The 10,839-nt window shown below is 62.2% G+C and overlaps 2 pseudogenes; one reads left to right on the top strand and one right to left on the bottom strand.

Annotated features, from left to right (window-relative positions):
• The first annotated feature begins 883 nt into the window (after positions 1-883).
• On the top strand, positions 884-3,114 carry LOC129526960 (coiled-coil domain-containing protein 188-like; annotated as a pseudogene).
• Positions 3,115-5,886: 2,772 nt separating this feature from the next.
• On the bottom strand, positions 5,887-9,337 carry LOC129527190 (palmitoyltransferase ZDHHC8-like; annotated as a pseudogene).
• Between the last annotated feature and the right edge of the window lie 1,502 nt (positions 9,338-10,839).

The raw sequence follows: 10,839 nt of genomic DNA, 5'->3' as shown, positions 1-10,839 counted from the left end.
TGGCCTTCAGCAAGTGACTAAAGGGCTTCCTGCCTCAGCTTCCCCACCTGTAAACAGAGGATAACAATGGCATGTACTGGATCTGGCATAAAATAAATGTTCAATACATAGCTAGAAAAGAATGTTTTAAAACCTCAGAGATACATTAGGTAAAAATAAAAGCTGGGCTACAGAATGACCTCTTCCGTGGGGATGAGGGGCAGGGGACGGCAGCCCACCTCCAGGAGGAGCTTAAAGAGGCGGCTCCTGGCTGCAGGGACAGGAGATAGAAGTGGGAAAGGCTTCGGCGCCATTTTTATTGTTTGGTATTTTTTGAATCCACATTGTGTGTGTATTATCTGTTTTACATCTTAAGAAAAATAACCAGGCTGGGTGCAGTGGCTCATGTCCGTAATCCCAACACTTTCAGAGGCTGAGGCAAGAGATCGCTTGAGGCCAGGAGTTTGAGACCAGCTGGGCAACACAGGGAGACCCCCCATCTCTGCAAAAAATTTAAAAATTAGCGGGGCATGGTTGCACACACCTGTAGTCCCAGCTACTTGGGAGGCTCAGATGGGAGGATTGCCTGAGCACAGGGATTGGAGGCTGCAGTGAGACACCATTGTGCCACTGCACTCCAGCCTGGGTGACAGAGCAAGGCCCTTTCCCATAAAAAGAAAGAAAGAAAAAAAACTCACATGGTGGGTCAGTGGGTCAGAGGCAGTGAGGTCATCAGGCAGGGCAGCTTCAGGACCAGGTGGAAGGGGCCCACTGTGACCGCCCTGGCTGCACCCAGGCCTTTGTGACTGGGAGCCAGTGGGTCACCCAGAGCTCTCGATAAGAGGGCAGCAGGTCGGGCCAGGCCAGAGCCTGGACCTGGGGTCAGGAGGGGTTGCAGGGAGGGATGGAGGGGCTGAAAACCCTGGGCCCCTGCAGCCACCCCCACCCTCAGTGTCCCCCAGCCGCAGCCTCCAGCAGCCATGGAGGCCTGGACCAGCACTGACAGGGATTTGTAGGGTGGCCCTGCCTGGGCCCCATCTCCTCTGCTCACTCAGTGCAGTCCCAGAGACCTCACCCAGTCCCAGGGGCGGGGGGAGGGGGGAGGGGACCCAGGGTGGAGGGCGAGGCTGCCAGGATCTTTTCTGTCCAGTGAGGAGCAGAGAGCGAGAAACCCTGAGGGGCTGAGACAAGGAGACCTGGAGTCAGGGCTCGGGTGGGGCTGGCCCCTGCACCCAGGGTCGAACCAGGGGGCTCCCAGGCAGGGGGGATTCACTGGCTCGGGTCTCAGACCCCGCCCATGCCCACCCCTATCACCGGAGGGAGGGGTCCTGTCCTTGCCCAAGGCAGCCCTGTCCCAGCTTCAGTGTGGGCCTCTGGGCTCTGCAGAACAGTCCTTCCTGGAGCAGGAGAACCACAGCCTGGTGAGCACCCACCTATCACCTGGCACCCCTACCCCAGCCCCAGCCCCAGGAGCTGCCATGACAGGCAGTCCCCTCTCTCTGCCCCCCACCCCAGAAAAGGCAGAACCAGGACCTTCGGGAGCAGCTGGGGGCCCTCCTGGGGCCAGGGCAGCAGTTCCTGCCCCTGTGTCCCAAACACTCAAGCTGCACTGCTCTGGCCTGGGTAAGTACAGGGCCCAGGGATCCCATGCAGCCAACGCCCCACTAGCCCACAGCCTTGGGGCTGATCTGGGGGCTCTCCCACAGCCCCCCGACCTGGCTGGCACGCAGCCCTTGGGGAACAGGGCACCTCTGCAGCTGCTGTGGCGGCAGCTGTCCCAGGGGCAAAAGGTTTTCGTGCAGCAGTCCCAGGTGGGCCTGGGGGAGGGGCTGTGGGGGGAGGAAGCTTCATGCAACACTCCAGGTGGGCCTGAGGGGTTCATTAGGGAGGGAGGTCTTCATGCAGCAGGCCAGTGGGCCCGGCGGGGAGGTACTGGCCACCCTGCTGATGCTGCCCAAGCCCACTCTGGGCCCCACCCTCAGAACGAGCTGCAGCAGATCCGCCTGTGCTTTGAGAGGAAGAAGATGGTCATCACAGAGGTGTCCGCCTGGCTGAGGGGGAGGGGTGCTGCGGGCCCTCCCAGTGGGTTCTGTTCCTCAGGTGTGACCCCACCTTCTTCCAGGTGTGGGACAACGTGCCTGAGATGCCCATGGCCCTGAACAACCAGGCCACTGGGTTCCTGGTAGGTCCCCACAGGGCAGCACCCAGAAGGACGGGGCCCGGCGGGCAAGAGGCCGGGGAGGGCAGGGCCAGGGGCCTAATGTGCTTACCTCCTCTGGCCCCCAGAACCTCAAGAAGGACATCTGGGGCATGCTGGACCAGATGGAGAACATCCAGCTGGGGATTCTCAGGTAACACAGGGTCAGGGGCTGGGCCGACTGAGCAGGGTCTCGGAAGGGGTCCTGGTCAGGACAAGGCAGATACATCCTTGACCCCCCCCTCCACCTCCATAGCACTGAGCCAGGGGTGGGTGCCAGGCTGGGGGTGGAGGGCATGGGGTCCTGACAGTGAGGCCTCTGCAGGGAACGGGCCCAGTGCCACACTCAGGCCAGGAAGGAGCCGCAGATGGCGAGCATGGCAGTGAGCCCCCCATGCCCCACTCTGGGTCTGGAGACCAGCCCCCCTCCCAGCACCCTGCTTGGGCGAGGGGGAAAAATGAGCTCCAGCAGAACAGGTCCAGGGTGGGGAGCATCTGAAAAGTGGCTGCAGGAGCCTGTCCAGGAGGAAGGGGCCAGGGCTGCGGTGGGGGGAGCCCTGTCTGAGGAGGGTTTCCCAAAACCAGGGATCCCTGCCCGCAGCCTGGACCCTCGGGGTGGGCTCCCCTCCCCAACAGAAAGGGAGGCCAAAGCTGGAAAGCTCCAAGGGCCTGGCAGGCCAGCTCTGGTAGGTGACTGTGTGGCAGAGCCCAGACCCCAGGCCCCCTGCGTGTCCCTGGCCCTGACTGCCGCTGCCCGTAGGCTGCTGATCCTGAGGCTGCTGCTGGGCACCCTGCTGGTCGCCTGCGTGTACATGGTGAACCCCAGGCCCTTCGAGGGACTGGTGCTGCCCCTGCTGAGCCGTGCCACTGTCTGGAAGCTCCGGGCCCTGCTGGACCCCCTCCTGTGCCTTGAGGTGGATGGCTTCCTGTCCTTCTAGGCTGGAGGCATGGGGCCCCAGCGAGGAGGTGGCCAGGCGACCAGCGCTGCCCCAGATGCCCGGTGGCTGCACCAGCCCCCTGCACATGGCACCACTGTGCACCATCCCTGCCAGAAGCTGCAGAGGAGGGTGGAGGCGGGGTCTGTCCTGAGGGTTGGGCCTGTGGCTGGACATAGAATCATGACATATGTAGCCGGTGAGCACGTCTCTGTGGAAATTGGGGAAGGGACACTGGGGCGATACGGCAGCGAGGGTCCCTCAGGGTGGAGACCCCAGCTTAGGGCCGGCTTCCCACCCCACATCCCACCTGCCCTCCAGAAGGCAGCCCCTCTGCACGGGGCTCTGAACCCCCAAGGCATCTTAGGAGGGTCTCCACAGAAAAGCAATAGCAGTAAGGACTGGGGGGTCCTCAGGTCTTGCCCCCTGGGCCAGGCCCTCCCGGGGACCTCAGAGGTCAGGTTTTCAGCGCTGAACCTGCTGATCCACTGACCTCATGCCCCTCATGCAACCCCCCTCCCTTCCTGGCCACCACCCTCCCTGCCCAGGTCCTGTCACCTCCCCAACCCAGGGTCCTGTCCAGTCCAGGGGGCCACACTGGTAGACAGAACGGTGGAGATCAACACCAAAAATTTTATCTGGGGAATTAATTAGCAGGGGTACCCTTAAGAACAATAGAGAATGGTTTTGTGGCTTTCTCATCCCAAAATGGGAGAAATAGAGCCACAGCCCAAGGTAAACCAGGGACAGGGACCCTGTGCTGGAGAAGGGCTGGCCGGGATGCCACACTGCCATAGGCTGTACCACTGCTAGAGGACACAGGACTTGGGCCTCGGGCCCTCTGAGCTCCCAGCAGCATCATCTCTGGGTGCAGGCAGCCCCAGTGGGGCTCAGACAGAGCTGGCCATGACCACAGGACCTTGGTGGCAGGCAGGGGCCAATGGCTCACCAGGCTGGCGGCTCCAGGAAGTTAAGTCATCTGTTCATGTGTCAGGGGAAGGGAAGGAGGAGTGCAGAGACCTTCGGGGGCAACCTGAGACTCCCCCACCCAGCCCAATCCATGGAGGCCTGGGCTCCTAGAGGAGGAAGTGGCTTAGTCTAAAGGGGTTGGTTGGGCAGGGAGGCTGGGCAAAGGTCATGCTGGTCCCCACAGCTCTGGGGCTGCCCCCTGTGGGGTGCTGGACCCCCTGCAGCAGGTGGGGGACTCCCTGAGGTCACATGGACACAGGGTCTCGGGCACTGGCAGGCTGGGAGTCTGTCAAGCTGTGGCTGGTGGAGCAGAGAGCCCAGCCCACCCCCAGCCCTGCCCCAGGATCCATGACAGTCTGACCTCCTGGGTCCCCAGCTGGGCTGTCCCGGACCCCAGAGCCGCCTACTTGTCATCCTGCTAGGGCCCGGGGCCCGGAGAGGCTGGGGAAAAGACTGGAGGCAGCCAAGGGCAGGCAGCACATGGCCCCGCACGGGGGTGCCCCGGCGACCAGGCTCCAGGGGGCCCGCAGTGGTGGGTGGTCCTCTGGGTGGCCAAGGTAGCACAGGTGCAGCCCAGGAGGCACCCAAGGCTGGCCACGCCGCCCCCATCCACGGGTGCAGGTGCCAATCCACCCCCTGTGGGCCATGGCATCCGTGAAAGAGCAGCAGAAAGTTGGTCAGCACGGCACCAGCTTCGGGGCCCTAGAGCTCGCACTCCTCCCGCATTGAGATAGCTCCAGCCCAGGATGTCTCAGACCCGAACAGCTGTGCACCCCTCACACTCCCTCAGCGCTGCCCCTGGCATTTGGCAGGCAGGAGAGTTCCAGCAGGTTCAGCAGCCCCTACAGGGCCCTGAGCCAGCAGGTGGCCCCTATGCACCCCCATTTCATCTCCCCAAGCTCTTGGGTTCCTGGGATTATGCTGTGGGCAGCGGCAGACCCAAGTCTTTCCCCCAAACACCCTGTCACTGCCAGAACTGATGCAGACCCAAGGCGAGAAACCCTCACACTTCCCAGCCACAGACCATCGGCCACCCCCTCCTCCCAAGCCTCTGACTCAGCCCAAGTCCGCAGAAACAGCCCTGGCCTTGCCCAAGGAAAGAATCAAAATAACGTTTTCTTTTTTAATAAAATTATAGATATACAGATGTAGATATAAAAACATAAGACAGAAACAACACAAGCGGACGCTGTTGTGAACTTAATCTCAGGTCCCTGACACCAAGGGAAGCACTGACCCCTCCCCAGTGTGCTTTCCCATGGCGTGAGCACCGCAGCCAGGCCGAGGCTGGGGACGTGGCATGCCTTGGGGCGGGGTTCTCCAGTTTGGCAGGGAGGGCCTGAGGGCTGGGGAGGGGGCTCTGGGTGTCACAGGCCCCATGGCAGCATCACCCCAGTGCCTGCTCCCACCTGCTCCGTTGCCTCCCATAAGAGCATAAACAAAGGTTCAGGCTTTGATGAAAGGGACGGCGATGGCCGGAGCACTGACACATGGCTGGCCATCTGTCCACCTATCCACCACCACCCAGAGCAGGCCAGAGCAGAAGCATCGGCCTTGCCAAGCTACCAGCTTCCAGCGGGGTCCGTGAAAGGCAACGGGTTAGGAGTAGCCTGGCTGGGGACACTCAGTCCAGGAACCCACAGGCTCTGTCAGAAGGATGGTGGGGGCCCTGGGTGCCTCTGTCGATCTCTGGGACCCATCCATAAGGGGACCGTTGGGGGCTGGCCTGGCGATGACCTGGGGTGCATGGGTGATGGCAGTGGGCCAAGCCTGGCTGAGAGAAGGTGCCCCAAAGAGGCTGACTGGGCCCCCTCACTGCCCCAGCCATGGGACAAGCCCAGACAGTCCAGCCCAGTGGCCCTTGGCCCAGTGAGCCAACTTCCCCATGGGCAGATGAGTGGACGGGCAGGCAGAGCGCTTGGGGCAAGCTGTGGCGGTGTGGCACTCTCTCCCACCGATGGGTCCACAACAGGCTGGGGTGGCCTCGGGTCCCTGGGGCAGAGAAGTTGGTGGGGAGGGGGTGTGCGCTGGGGGATCCTGGTCCCCGTGGCACCATGGCGGATGGGTGGCGGTCAGTCCTCACACCGAGATCTCGTACATGGTCCCACCCATGCCAGACACCTTCTTAACCAGCGTGTGCCACGTAGATGTGGCACAGGGCCCTGGGGGGCCTGTGGCAGGTCCCAGCCGGGCCAGGCCCAGGGACTGCCCATTAAGCTTACCTGGGGAAGTCTTCAGCTGAGGGTGGTCCCTGCATCAGAACAAGCACATACACACATGCATATGGTGAACACACGAACACGGGGACAGAGGATGGAGGAGGCAGCAGGACAGAGATGACGCAGACGTGGACTGGTGTAGCCATGTCATGGGGCCCCAGGCAGTCCCTGCCCTCTAGGCTCGGAGGGTTCACCCAGAAAGTAGGAGGGAGATGCAGAGCCTGCCTGGGGAGTGGCTGTGCCATCTCAGGACAGACAGGTATCCTCAGAACTGCCACCACCCTCCGGAGTCCCTGGGTCCCTAGGCAGCACTGGCCAGAGAGCATGGGGCAGCCAGGTGGGCACTGAATGGAGCCCCTGCCCTGCTCTGTACTGGGAGCCCGGCCGGCCACTCTGCCTGGCCTCATTCCTGCTCTCTCTCAGGAAAATGAGGGGCTGCCCTCCTGCCCACCAGCGCTGACCAACAGCAGCTCTATCCTTGCTGCTTAAACTTTCTCGAGGCGAGAGCCCTTTGTCCCCGGGCTGCGATCCCTGCCTGGCTGCAATGCTGCCCACTTCTAGGTCTCGGGCTCCCCACTCATCACTCCCAATGGCAGCCTCCTCCCCAACTCCACAAAAGCTGAACAGACTCCTACCCTGTGGGGTAGGGGAGGCCTCCTCAGGGCTGGACTGCTGTGCTCTCAGCCCCTTTGTGGCCAAGTGGCCTGGGCTGGCCTGGGTGGGGCTGGGCTCTCCCCCTAGGGCCGCATCTGACAACAGGAAACCTGTTGTCAGGAGCCTGTGCTTGAGGTTTCCAGGCCCAGATGGGGTGACAGACGACAGATGCCGTGAGGACACCATGCGTCCACAGCATGGGTCCTGGCCCCAGCAGGTGTGCAGTTCTCCTACCTGGGCCTGGGCCTGCAAGCCAGCTGACCCTGCTTTCTCAGTTACCAACCTGCTGGGTGCCTGGAGACAGCCTGCTTTCTCCAGTCCTCAGTTTCCCCACCTACGAGCAGGGAAGCCCCTGCTTCCTAGAACTATGTCCCACAGGGAGGGCCAGGGCCTGGCCGCCCAGGGTGGCACATTCTGCTGCTAGGTAATGTCCTCAGCCCCAGCCTCCTAGAGATGCAGCAAAGCAGGCCCAGGGAAAGCACTGGGTAGACAGGGCCACTGTGACCCAGAAAGCCAGAGCCATAGCCTGAAGGAGGCCCAGGCTGCCACATGATACTGGCCCCAAAGAGAAAGCCCCATGGCCTCCCACATGCTGGGTCTGTACCAGCATTGGAAGAACAAGTCATTGGGATCAGGACACAAATTCTCATACCCTGTCCCCAGAGCGTGCCCAGGACATCCTCAGAGCTGAGCCACACGGGCTAGCCAAGGCCTTCAAGTCAGGGTGAGGCGCATCCTCCCTGTCCCATCCCCAGAGAAAAACTCAGGCCCCTGGGATGACCTATGAGTGACCAGCCAAGAGGGGCCCTGGAGATGGCTGGACAGCTGCCCTGTGCCAGGAAGCCCACCCGCACCTCCCGGCACCCACCTCTGCACGGTCAGCGAGGGCAGTGGCTCTGGGAGATCAGTGTGAATGAAGGCAACAGCTTTGGAGCCCATGTAGGATGGTGAGTGGGGAGTGCCGGGTGGAGAGGGCAGGCACTGGCGTGCGGGTGACCTGTGTGAGCCACTGCTGGGCCAGGGCCCCGGGGTGTTGCTGCTGGCCTGATCAGCCTGCAGGGAGGAGGACGACGTCCGCGGTGCACAGCTCACAGAGCTGGACAGCGAGGACAGTGACATCTGCAGGGCAGGGTTGCGGGTGCCGCCGAAGCTGGGCCAGGCCACAAGGTCATCTCTAGAGCTGTAGCACAGCATAGGACCTCAGAGGCCCTCGGACAGCACACTGGCCTGCTGCAGGCTGTAGGAGCTGGGAGCGTCATAGACGCCTGAGTCGCGGAACAGTGAGTCGGCCTGGGAGTGCAGCTGGCGCTCACGCTCCTCCCTGTCCTTGCGCTCCTGGATGGATTCCATGATGGTCTTGGACAGGTTGTCGTAGCGCACAGGTGAGGGCTCCCAGGGCCGGGGGCCCAGCATGGGACCGAAGCTGTGGGGCAGGGGCCATGGTGAGTCACCCGTTGCCCTAGGGTGCAGGTAGGGTGAGTGGTATCTGGCCACGCCAACTGCTGGATGGGCGAGGCAGGCGTGGCCACCAAGCGAGCCAGGGTTGAGCACACTATTGTAGGTCAGGCTGCCATTGTGGTTGGGCAGTGCGTGGCATGGGAGGGCATGGCATGGGGGGGCAGTGCAGTGCATGGGGGGGCAAAGATGCTATGGTGGGGCATGGGAGGCCCACCCTCGGAGCACAGGGGCTGCAGGGCCATGTGGTGCCCCCCCTGCCGGCTTGAGGCCTTGAGGCTCAGGAAGGGCAAAGCAATGAGAAGGCATCAGGGGCACTGAGCAGTGGGGATGGCAGGTAGGCTGCGTGCAGGCCCCCGGGCCCATAGTCAGGGAGGTCCAGGCTCGGCTCGACACAAAGTCCAGGCTATGGATGCTGTCGTCCCCCAGGATCAGGGAATCGGGGCCTGGAACTTGTAGGGAGAAGGCATTCTCACCACTGCCCACCTGCTACCCTGCCTGCAGCCGCCAGTCAGCACCCACAGGGGCCACACCTGGCACCGTGGCCTCAGGAACTGGGCCTCAAGGAGCCATAAGAGCCACATAGTGACCCATGGCCCTGTCCCTGAGCATCCATGGCTAAGGGGCAGCAGCTCTGCATCGGGAGGGAGGCCCAGCTGGCTACTGCAGACACCCAGGGCTCAGCCTTTTGAGCTACGCAGTCCCAGGGGCCTACCACTCAGGGCAACCACAGGGAGGAGGGGCCTCGTCTAGCCTCTTTGATGGGCACGTGGGCATGGGCTTGGGCTTGGGCTAGGGACAAGAGCCTCAGGAACCACAAAGCCAGAAGGGGATCAGGGCCAATGTGGGCTCAATGCACTTGGCCAACCAGACCCAATCCCCCACTGGACCCAGGAGTCCCAGGAAGATGACATACCTGGAGCCCTCATCTCCAAGCAGGGCTACCGCCTCCTGAGAGGCATGGCCCCTGCATGCCTGCAGACTCAGACCCTTGACAAGGAGCCTAGACTCACTGCTCCACCATGTGACTCTCTCCAGGAAGGACATCAATCCTGAGGGGAGAGGTCCCCAGGGATGGGGCTGGTCTAGGTGCACGGGCCCAGCCACAGGCCTGCCCAGAAGGCCGGGTGGCCCAGAAGGAGGGATGGCAGGTTTTAAAACCTGGAGCACAAGAAAAACTCACTATAGGACTCGAACAATCTGGGGCTGGATTGCTGACCTGAGAATTACATCTGGCAATCGAATAAGGAATGAACAGCATCCCCTAGAAGCCCTAGCGATGTGCTCACAGCAGAAGGCAACCACAACGAACTGGCCTGTGTGCAGCCAGGTAACCAGAAGGCGGAGCTTTACCGCAGGCGGCAGCGACTGTAAGAAGATGTCTTTCTCAGCTTAAAACCTAGTTCATCCTCATCCCTGGGGTACAACGACTGTCTACGGAGCAAAGTGTCAGATGGAACCAAATACACATTGGTGGCCTGATATTCAAATGTTATCCTCTCCATGCACATCCCACTAAAAAGAAGCTTAGAGAAAAAACAAACAAAAAAAAAACAAAAGCTGTCCACCTGTCTACAGTTGACCTTCATTCGTCTGCATCAACCCATTTCACATAAATCACAATTAACATCCGCACTAAACACCATTAAAAGAACACAAATGTGGTTTCAACTCTTGGACATACTTTCTCTGCATTCAGAGTCAGGAAAACCAACCAAGATACGGGGCTGGTCCCCGCCCCTTAACGGGATGCGGCACAGAGGCCTTGCCTGAGGGGCCTGCCAGACCCCTTCGTCCGGCTACCTACTGAGCAAGCGGGGTGGCGGCTCACCAGTGCCGCATGCCAGGCGGAGGCTCCCGGCAGCGGCCGGCTTTCTGCTAGGCCAGGCAAGCCCGGCTCCGTGTAGGGCTCCTCAAGGTGGTTTCTAAGCTGGGAATTTCCAGTGTGCCCGGGAGACCTCCAAGAGCGCGGACCCCTCGGAAGGCAGCTAGGTAAGGGGACCAGAGGCGAAGGCGGCTGCCATCGCCAGGCCGCGCCCACCGCCCCCACAAATGTAAAGGCGCGCCAGGGTCCTCTCGGCCACCTACCTGCCAGGGTCGCAGGAGCCCACCCTTGGCGCACGCCACTGCCAGGCCGGGACAGCAGGACCGGGTGGCCCCGGGGGCCGGGCCGCGAAGGCAGGATCCGGCGGAGCCTCGGCCGCGAGCCTGCGGACCCGGCTAAAGACAGAGACCTCCCCCGCCCCAAAAAGCACCCCCGCCCAACGCCGGGCTAAGCCTCCTTCCTCCGCCTCCCGCCTGAAGCGGGCGGCCTCCCCGCGCCCGCCGCCCCGGAACTCCCGACACGCCGGCGCACCTGGCCACGCATTCTCTGGCGGGAGGTGACCACACGGGCACGCGGGGCGAGGGCTTCCTCGCGGCCCCCCGCCGG

Source organism: Gorilla gorilla, chromosome 14, assembly GCF_029281585.2.
Source record: "Gorilla gorilla gorilla isolate KB3781 chromosome 14, NHGRI_mGorGor1-v2.1_pri, whole genome shotgun sequence".
In the NCBI taxonomy this organism is placed as follows: Eukaryota; Metazoa; Chordata; class Mammalia; order Primates; family Hominidae; genus Gorilla; species Gorilla gorilla.
This window is presented reverse-complemented; position numbering and strand designations above follow the sequence as displayed.